This window comes from Vicia villosa, linkage group LG6, assembly GCF_029867415.1.
Source record: "Vicia villosa cultivar HV-30 ecotype Madison, WI linkage group LG6, Vvil1.0, whole genome shotgun sequence".
NCBI lineage: Eukaryota > Viridiplantae > Streptophyta > Magnoliopsida > Fabales > Fabaceae > Vicia > Vicia villosa.
In genome coordinates this window covers 142,909,222-142,920,143 of record NC_081185.1, presented here as the reverse complement: position 1 = coordinate 142,920,143, position 10,922 = coordinate 142,909,222, and the positions used below count along the sequence as shown (strand labels likewise).

At 31.8% G+C, this 10,922-nt stretch overlaps 1 long non-coding RNA gene across 1 annotated transcript; it reads left to right on the top strand.

Annotated features, from left to right (window-relative positions):
• The first annotated feature begins 5,087 nt into the window (after positions 1-5,087).
• On the top strand, positions 5,088-6,806 carry LOC131612615 (uncharacterized). Its single transcript, XR_009287439.1, has 2 exons — positions 5,088-5,323; positions 6,473-6,806. It is a non-coding gene; the product is annotated as an uncharacterized LOC131612615 (long non-coding RNA).
• Positions 6,807-10,922: the final 4,116 nt, after the last annotated feature.

Below are 10,922 nucleotides of genomic sequence, written 5' to 3'. Positions count from 1 at the left end.
CAAAAGATCTTTCACCGGTAATCTGTCAATAAAATACCTCCAAGAAAAGACTTTTATTCTAAGAGGAATCTTCATCTTCCACATCACTTTCAAAAGATTAACCGTTTGTTGTGATCACGCGTTCTCTTTGAAGTCTGCTTCTAATTTTGTAACACTAGCTACCGAAAGCTCACCGCTGGAATTGAGACACCACTGAAAGCCATCATCCTCATTACTAATGGTGTTGAACACTGGAAGCAAGGAAATTAGGGCCTGCCGCTGCGTTTCAAAAGAGTGCAGAACCGAGGCTGTACCATTTGAAGCAGAAATAGCCGTTGCATTGTTGTTGTATGCAGTCAGAAAAGAAAGATCCCATCTAATTGTTCCTTCCTGCCAGATTAGGGAGTCTTCAATTGAACACAATTTTTTGTTGGATAGATAGTACAAATCTGGGAATTTTTGACGCGGAGATTGATCTCCCACCCTTATACTATGCCAAAACAGAATATTTTTACCGTTTCTGTAATGACACTTTATGCACCCGGAGAAACCTTCCTCAACGAAAACTGTGTTGATATCGATATTAATCACATCTCGCCACCATATAGAATCAGCAGGATTGTTATTGACGTCTCCCGTAGCTTGAACCTTGAGCTTTGGATTAGAGTATCTCAATTCAATAAATCTACTCCAAATAGCATCTTTCTCCGTTAAAATCCTCCATTTCCACTTGAGAAGAAGCGCTTTGTTCACTTCTCGAATGTCCCTAATTCCCAATCCACCTTTTTCTTTGGGTTTGCAACCTATCTCCCATTTCACCCAATCAATGCTCCTTTTGTTCACATTCCCGCTCCACAGAAAATTACTTTGTAACCCAGCATAATATAGAGATAATTATCGATAATTAAGTCACACTTACTCTTGTATGATATTTAAGCAAAAGTTGAAATTGCAAAAGTCATCTTTGTAAAGTAATACTAACATTTAACTTTGTCAGCTTTTATTATGAGCAGTTTTAATAGCAAGCTGAAATTTAAGCATGAATAGCAATGAAAACACACAAAAGAAAAGAGGCAATACTAGATGACAAACAATTGCAGAAATTATAATTATTTTTTTAATCAGAAAGCAGCATAATATAGATGACAAACACTACTAAAAATACTCTATTTTCCTGCGGATTTACCTGCGGAAATTAGCTAAATTTCCGCAGGAAACATATTTCCTGCGGATTTTCCTGCGGTTTCTTGTCCCCAGCTAAAAACTTCGTGGGTAATATTTTCGGAAGAAAACTCCACAGGTAAGTTCCGCAGGAAAATCGTGGGTAATAAAATTTCCTTTAAATGAGTGTTTTATAAAATAATAAATCTTAACATATCAAATTTATTCCTTGCTTTAGTACACGACGTATGAAGAAATGTGATAATTAAATGAGTTTCCTTTTAATGTGATAATTTATAATAATTGGTTAAAGAGTAATTTATAAATAAAATTTACATCATTTAATAAATAAATTTATCAAATATAATAATTGTACATGAATTAATTATTCAAATATTAAATCCTTGACATATCAAATGTCATAAAGAAAGTCAAAATGAGATCGGATTCTATTTGATTAATTGATATAGAATAAACATAAAGATATTTAATAATATATATAGTTTGTTTTTTAAAATATCACAAATACATTTATATTAATTTTCAAATTTAGAATTTTATTATTGGAACATTTATTAATTAAAATACTATTTTCCCTATTTAGTCTAAAAAAATAATTGTAAAAGAAACAAAAACAAAAAGTTAGAATGAACATATTTAGTCAAAATGAGATCTGATTTCATTAATTGATTGATATAGAATAAGCATAAAGATATTTAAAAAAATATATATATATATATATATATATATATATATATATATATATATATATATATATATATATATATATATATATATATATATATATATATATATATATATATAAAAATTTGTTTTTTAAAATTTTATAAATACATTCATATTATTTTTCAAATTTAAGATTCTATTATAGGAAAATTTATTGAATAAAATACTATTTTCCCTATTTAGTCTAAGAAAAATAATTGTAAGAGAAACAAAACAAAAAGATAAAGTAAGAACCTGTTCCTATATATACCGAGGCAGTACAAGTCCAAGGACATATCTTGCAGAAGAAACAAGTAGGTAAACTGACCTGTGCTCTGTGATAGCCAGGGTTAGGGTTAGTTGTTTTGTTGCAATTTTTATTTAAAATCAAATAAAATTTAGCAGGTGAAGATCCTATTTGCTATTTATGTTCCGTTAATACATATTGGGTCTTTCTCTATCATGATTTATATTTTCTTTTTGCTATGTAATTCACTTAAATATTAGCACTTGATTTTTATTTATTTTTTCTTACTCTCTACCTCTAGCATCTCTAAAAGAAAATACACTCAATTTGGTTTAACATTATATGTTTATAGATAAATTTATTTCCCTTTCACTTCCACATGACAACATATTAAAGTTTGTGATACCTGTGGCGATATGGGGAAGGAAGACTTGCTTGCTCGTTGTAAAAAAATGCATCGAAGGTGCACAACTCATATAAATATATAATTTTTTGCATCTTCTACAATTTATTTGTAATTGGCATGTCTAGAAAGTTTTTTATTTTTATGTTTTGATTTACATGGAAGTAAAGTTGGTATGTTCTATTTCTCATTCATCAACCAAGAATTATATGAGTGTTAAGCCGTAAAAGTTTCTGATAATTGGACATGTGAAGAGTGTATGCCGAGGGAACAAACTTTCTCATTAATGCAAGATAAGGTTGAAAAAACTGTCAGAAGAATGAAAGGACGTTAAGTTTCCGATAGACAATTTTTCAACCTTATGTTACAATAATGAGGAAGTTTATTCGTTTAGCATACACTTTTCACATGTCCATTTATCGGAAACTTTCCCGGCCTAATACGCATACAATACCTGATTGATGAATGAGAAATAGAACATATTGCCACAGGTATAGCTTTACTTCTATGTAAATCATAACATAAAAATAAAAAGACTTTTTAGCAAGTAAATTGTAGAAGATGCAATATTTAAATATTTACGTGTGTTTTGCACCTTCGGTGCACTTTTTACAACAAGCCAGTAAGTATTTCTTCCCCATATTGCCACAGGTATCACAAACTTTAATTTAATTTGTCGTCATGTGGAAGTGAAAAGAGAAACAAATTTATCCATAAACATAATATTAGACCAAATTGAGTGCTTTTTTTTTAGAGATGTTCGAGGTAGAGAGGAAGAAGAAAAAATAAAAATCAAGATTTAAGTGAATTAAATGCAAAAAAGAAAATACAAATCCTTATAGAGAAATACCCAACGAATACCTCATATGCATTAACATAATATAAATAGCAAAGTAGGATCTTAACCTGCTAGATATTATTTGATTATGAAGAAAAATTGCAATAGATTAACTAACCTTGGCTTTCACAAAGCACATGTCAGTTTGCCATCTTTTTTTCAATTGTGTCAAAATCATATAATCATCTTAAAACGGAAGACCTTCTTTGGGTAAAGCGCCTTTTGATTTTCCCTTTCTTTGGTTTGGTTTTGTTCTTTCTTTTGATTCTTTTTACTTCTTTTGGTCCACAGATATTAGGTTTCCAACAGTTCCTTTATGGAAATAGAAGTTTTGTGCTTATGTTGGCTCAGATCCAAAAGAAAAGGTAATAGAAGGATAGATATAATGTATAATTGTATATGCATTCCAATGTGATGATTTGGGAATATTTTGTTGTGACGATGAATAACTCAGGTTTCGAGCTGAGAAAAACAAATTTCTGTACAACATTCAACTGTCCAGTAGCTACTCTTAATTCATGGTAAATTCCTTAGATGACAAGAAGGTCTTATGAAGTTGCTATAGGCTCGGTTTTGTAAAAGTAGTTGGGGATATAGGTTTTGTTATCAAGGTGTTATAGTATTATAATAGTTTAATTAAAATACGTGTCTCTTATATTGAATAAACGCAATAACAATATTGGATTGAAATGATTAAAATCAATGATTAAATTTCTTTACGTAATAAATATTGTAACGAGTAGGACACAAATCGTAAATACTTAATACAAAATTATTTCCAATTCCAATATTTTCCAACGTATCTACACATTTATTAGTTTTCCAAAAAATATTATTAATTTGAACCTTCTAATCAAATACCAACAATATGACTTTATACTATGAAACGACCCACAAACAAGAATCCCTTATGTAGATGTAGTTACTGCATTCACCAGTTTCATCGAAAGAGTATAGAGTTCAATTTTCTTAAAACCGCTAGAAAAAACAAAAAGCAAACCATCAACAACTCCTCTGCGCGTCAACACTACAAATACCATCATTGTTCAAGTACCATCGTTACACAAAATCTTCAGCATTAACAATTTTATTCCTCCAAAACCATATCTTGTGGCATGTTATTGCCAAAATTTATGACCAATTTGAATTCACTTTGTACCCCTAACATGTACTACAAATACAAATTACCAAATTTTGCAAATTAGCTGCAAAAGAATTGTTCAGTAACTCGATTTCATCAAAGATGTTAAAACAATTTTCCCTATGCCAGAGTCTCGCATAACATGAAATACAATCTTAATGGATTCTCACAATCAGTATAGAAGGGGTCTCTTAGGTGATTGAGATGCCATCTATTATTAGTTAGATTTCTACCATGTTGTAAAATACAGACAAGACATCTAATCCTTTTTGGAACTCCAATACCCCCTCCTATATTCTACTAATTTATTTGACACTAGTTCACACTACTATACAATGTAGATTTTGTAATGGAATTGTAACGCCCGGAAATGCGATTATTAACTTAATTGATTTATTTAAAATATTTATCGAATTATAGTGCGTTTTGAGTCGGTCGAGTCGGTATCGTAACGGGATAGTGGGCCGAGTTTTAAAAATATTATTTAACGTTTTTAGTATTAAAATTACGATTAACGTGAGTGTTAGAAAAATTGAGGGATAATTATTAATTAAAATATATTAGTATAATGGTGTGGGGATTTATATTAGGAGGTGTATAATTAAGTGGGCTAGCTTAAGGGGTGTTGTACAAGGGAATTGTAGCCCAATTGAAAATTTGAACGATTAGGAGATATCAGTAAGAGAGGGTTAGGGTTGCTAATAGAAAACATAAGCACGGCATAGAGATAGCAAAGGAAGTTTTGGTAGAGAAGCAGAAAAAAAGTCATTAGGAGCACCGGTTGGAAAAGTTGATCGGGAAAAATTTAGAGCAACCTTCGATCCAAAGGTAAGGGTGGGGTTCATGCTCTATAAATAGGGATATGATGAATTGTATGTGGAATTTCGGGTTATATGTTATCTCTGCGTATGTGTAATTGTGTGTGTTGCTGTGATTGAATTTCTGGAAAACTGGATGTGTATTGTGCTATTATGTTTAACTGTGTTGGTCTATGACTTTGATTGATTGAATTTCAGCTGATATATTAAACGATGAATGAAGGATCATATGTAGGGTTTTCTGTGTTGGTGGTGTTTCTGTAATTATGAACTGAATCTGGCAAAAACAATTGAATCGAATATGAACAGAAACAGAGTATAGGAAAATATAGGGAGGAGAAGAAGAAGAAGAAGAAGAAGAAGAAGAAGAAGAAGAAGAAGAAGAAGAAGAAGAAGAAGAAGAAGTAGTATGGGGCGGGGGCCAAACCCTTAAGGGGCGGGCGCCCTATAGCCAAAGGAGGAAGTTTTATGTGGGGACGGGGGCCCCATTTCTTAAGGGGCGGGTGCCCTTCATAGGGGGCGGGGGCCACTTAGGAAAATTTCATTAATTTTCTTGTTTAGGATCCTGATAATGGAAGCTTAGCATAATATTATAATATTAGTACATTAAAATCTAATTAGTCAGAATGGATGAATGAATGGAATTAATATGAACCAGCCACGAATTAAATTATGTAGTGAAAGGATTAGTAGCCTTGATTCAATTGACAAGCCTGAGTACACTAGCAGTTAGTCTAATTAATTCCAATAGCATGTATTAGTGTATTATGGTATAGCAGATGCAAGTAGTAAAACTGAAAACAGAAATGTAGCAATAGCAAAGTATTATTATATCAGTGACATGGCTTCAATAGCAGATATAAAACATGACAAATAACTTTGTACTAGAATTAGTAGCGAGTATGAGAAAATTATAGTGAATTATTTTAAGTGACAGAAATAATATACGGCAGACATAACCATAATTAGGATCGTTCGGAGAATAAACCGCAAACTGTTATTTACTTACGGTGTATTTGTGATGTTGTGAAGCGATAAATATTATAAATATTTTGAAGTGCAGGTATTTACAGTGAAGGTATATTATCAATGATTATTGATAAATTTCTGACGGTTTAGGCGTATGCCTCGTGATGATGTATTGTGACTTTTGTTGTAGTGATGCATTTCATTGTGTTGCATGAATTTCATTTTTGGTGACGACCTGGATTTGGCGAAACAGTGACGAAGGCTTGTGCCTGTTTGAATGCCTCTAATAATTGGCAATTGACGATGGGGGCTGAAGCCCTGGGTACCACATGCATTTGCATCTTGTCGAGTCTCATTTCATTTTGTGTGATTATACGATTATGTAACTGTGAATGTGAAATTGTGAAGTGAATTGGATGGTAACAATTATACCGCAAGTGATGAATTTTATGACCGTTAAGCTCAATATACTATTTATCATCACTTTATTTATATTGTTTGATATTGAATGATTTCTTTGTTTATTTAATTTGTTTCCGTTGACGCACTTTTGTGGTTTCTTTGAAGATTTGTGATTGTTTTGAAGTTAGTTTAATTATGGAGAAAGATGTTATGTTTTGGTTTGAATTTTAAAGTAATGATTCCGCTGCGAGACGATTTATTATAGCGGCGTAATTTTAAAGACTAAATGATTTACTTTGAGTTCGTCATTTTAAAAAGTTTTATGTATCTATTGAATGTGTCGTTATGATTTAAAGTCGAAATGTGATATCCCATGTGAATGTTTTGAAATTTTTATACTCTGATTGTCGTATAATTTATCGGGTGGAATTGGGGTGTTACAGCAAGCATGTAGCATTTGCTTCTAAAGACATGAAAGTGCGTCTTTGAACCTTGAATCTCATCGCTTCCATAGTTTGTAGTGAGTACATTTGGTTCTTCATTGTGTGGTCACGCGGTTGTGAATGCGCATCACACGATTGTGAATGCGCATCACACTGATGTTTTATTTTTAAAAATACCATATCTTTCCTCGGTTGATCTGGAAACGACGAAATTTGAAATAAGAGTAATTTTTACCTATATTGATTTCAAAAGAATAACAATAAAATATATAAGAATTTGAAATTTATAGAATTACGATATTTTAAAAAAGAGAACTTAAATTTTATATATTAGAACTAATTTGAATCTAAAAGATGATAAAAATTATAAAATATTTACAAATATATGGATAAAGTATAAGAAAAAATATTTTTATATTAAAAAATGTAATAAAATATTTTTTTTATTAAAAATAATTATATCAAATAAAGGCATACATATTTTGCATAAAGATGATGGGACTGAGATCACCTCACAAGCAGCTATAGAGCAGACTGTGGTGGAGTTTTATGAGAATTTGACGGGCACTGCTGCTACTAACATCACTCATGTGGATATTACAGCTATGAGAGCTGATCCCCAATTGAGATTTAAGCAAAGAGAAGGTCTTATTCTCCCTGTTAGTGAGAAGGAGATTGATACAGCTCTAAAGGGCATAGGAGACTTAAAATCCCCTAGGATAGATGGATTTGGTGCAAAGTTTTTCAAGGCTAGCTGGAAAATTGTTAAATATGATGTGTTGAGGGCTATCAGGGATTTCTTTGATAATGGGAGGATATATAAAGCAGCAAATTGCACAATAGTTACATTAATCCCCAAAAGTGAAGAAGCCATAACTATAAAAGATTATAGACCCATAGCTGGTTGTAGTACTCTTTATAAGATTATTTCAAGGATCCTAACTAGAAGATTGGCCACAGTTATTGGTAGTGTGATTAGCCAGAGCCAGGCAGCTTTTATCCCTAATCAGCAAATTCATAACCATATTCTACTCACTTATGAGCTTATAAGGGGTTACTCTAGGAAGGAAGGTACACCTAGATGTATGATGCAACTTGATCTACAAAAAGCTTATGATATGGTGGATTGGGGGGCATTAGAAGTTATTATGAAGGAGATTGGTCTGCCACAAAAATTTATTCAATGGATCATGTTAACTGTTAGGACTGTTTCCTACAGGTTTAATGTAAATGGGATCTATACTAAAGTGATGCAAGCCAAGAGACGGATAAGGCAGGGGGATCCTCTCTCCCCCTTGCTCTTTGTTATTATGATGGAGTACCTGAACAGGCTTCTATGCAAATTGCATCTGCAACCTTCTTTCAAGTATCACAGTAAGTGCAAAGCCCTAAAACTGACTCACATAGCCTTTGATGATGATGTATTGATCTTTTCTAAAGGAGATGTTGCTTCTGTTGAATATGTTTTAAGAGTGCTGCAGCAGTTTTTTGTTTCCATAGGGCTGGTAGTTAATCCTAGAAAGTGCAAGATGTACTTTGGTGGGTTAGATACTGATACCAAAACCAGGATAAGAGTGCTGACCACGTTTCAGGAATGTGAATTACCTTTTAAATATCTGGGGGTCCCAATGACGAGTAAGAGATTGGAAATCCATCAATATATGCCTCTCATTACTAAGATAGTGTCTAGGATTACACATTGGAGCGGTAAACTCTTAAGTTACGCTGGTAAGATTCAATTGGTGAAGAGTGTTTGTTATGCCACAACAAACTACCGGTTACAATGTCTCCCTCTCCCAAAACATATTATAAATCATATTAATGCTATTTGTAGATCATTTGCCTGGACAGGTGGAGCCACTGTTAAGAGAAAAAGTCTTGTAGCTTGGCAAACCGTGTGCAAACCTCAGAAGTTTGGGGGCCTGAATGTGCTAGATTTACAAATCTGCAATGATATAGCCATGCTGAAACTATTATGGAACCTGAGTGGTAAAAAAGATAATCTTTGGGTTCGATGGATTAGTAGCTATTATATGAAAGGACGTACGATCTATCAGATGGAGGAGAAAATGGATCACTCATGGATATTTAAGGCTATTCTTAGACAAAAAGATTATGTTACAGGTATTCATGATTGGGATCAAATGCAATGCTTCAGAACTAGAAGCATATATAAACAATTGCGATCAACAGAGCCAATGGTGCCTTGGTATAGGATTTTCTATGGTAATACTGCAAGGCCTAGAGCTCTTTTCATCATGTGGTTAGCGTGTCATGGCAAGTTGGCAACGAGGAGTAGGCTTAAGCGGTTTGGATTTGTGGATTATGACACTTGCTGTTACTGTGATCACGAGGAAACAATTGAACATTTACTTTTTGAATGTAATGAGACTAAAGCAATCTAGCAACAGGTGTTGGAGTGGACTGGTATTTGGCACAGACCCAAAGCATGGAATGAAGAACTGTAGTGGTTGATTCAGAATTGTTAGGCTAAATCCCAAAGATCAGATATTCTTAAATGGCGGTTGCTCAGACTGTGTATGGGGTATGGCATTACAGGAATTGTTCATCGTTTGGTACTGTGATTGATAGCTCTAAGGTTGGGTATAACATTATTGATAGGATTGCATACCGTGGATGGGGTAAAGTGAAACTGCGAAGTTACTTAGCTACCTTAATGATTTAGATGATGTTTAGTCCTTTTGGCTAGCTGGACCTTTTGGGTCGCGTTGTATTAACTGTTTTTTGATATAATACATCTTCCTATTATTTCAAAATTATATCAAATAAAGTTAGAAATTAATAAAAATAATAAAATATTTAGTGAATATAATCAATGTAGATATGGATATTTTGTGAAATCTTTATATTGAGTAATAAAATAAATATTTTAATAAAAAAGGAAATATATTCGTGCGATAAAAATAGAATGATACTTCAAAAATTAGTCACAAAACAAAAGAGAAGAAAATTAAAGTCAAAATGTATAAAATATTGATAAGTAAAAAAAATTTAAATGTTTCATAATAATATAGTTTATTATTATTATTATTATTATTATTATTATTATTATTATGACAATAAAAAATTCTTAATACTTTTCTTTTACTCAAAAAATATTTTCTTACTTAATTGCTATTATTTCTAATTACAACTAGTAGGAGGAGGAACTATTAAAGTATAGGAAAGATTGTGGATTTTTTCTAAATAAATCGTAAAAGCAAAAAATAGGACAAATGAAAGTACTTGATGGCAGAATTAATAACCGCAATTGTTATTGAAGGGGATTAGAACTACTTGATGGCAGAATTGATTCTGAATCAAATTAGGCCAGTCAAATAAGTCGAATATTAGTGGTGGAAAAAATCTTAATAAAAAAATAAGCGTTAAATTCTCCCATTCAATGAATATTTAAATAAGTGTGTGTAATTTAGTGGTGAAAATTTGGGTTTTAAGGATGTGCTCTACTCAAAGTTTCAGGCTCAATCCTACTAGGCCCTAATTGCCTATTATAAAATATAAATTAGTATTTGAAATTTTTTATTAAATGAGGAAGATCTTGTTTCCATAGAAAATATCTCTAAAATTGAAAAGTGAAAAATGAAAATAATTTTAGAAAAAACATAAAGTTAGAAAAAGGAAAATAAAAAATAATATGAATAAAAGAAAATGTGTTATTGCTAATATATTATTATATATTAGACATCCACCCATGCGATGCACCGATATGTATGAATTACTATTATTTTATTAATTTATTATTAATAATTATTGTAGTATAAACAAATAATTGAA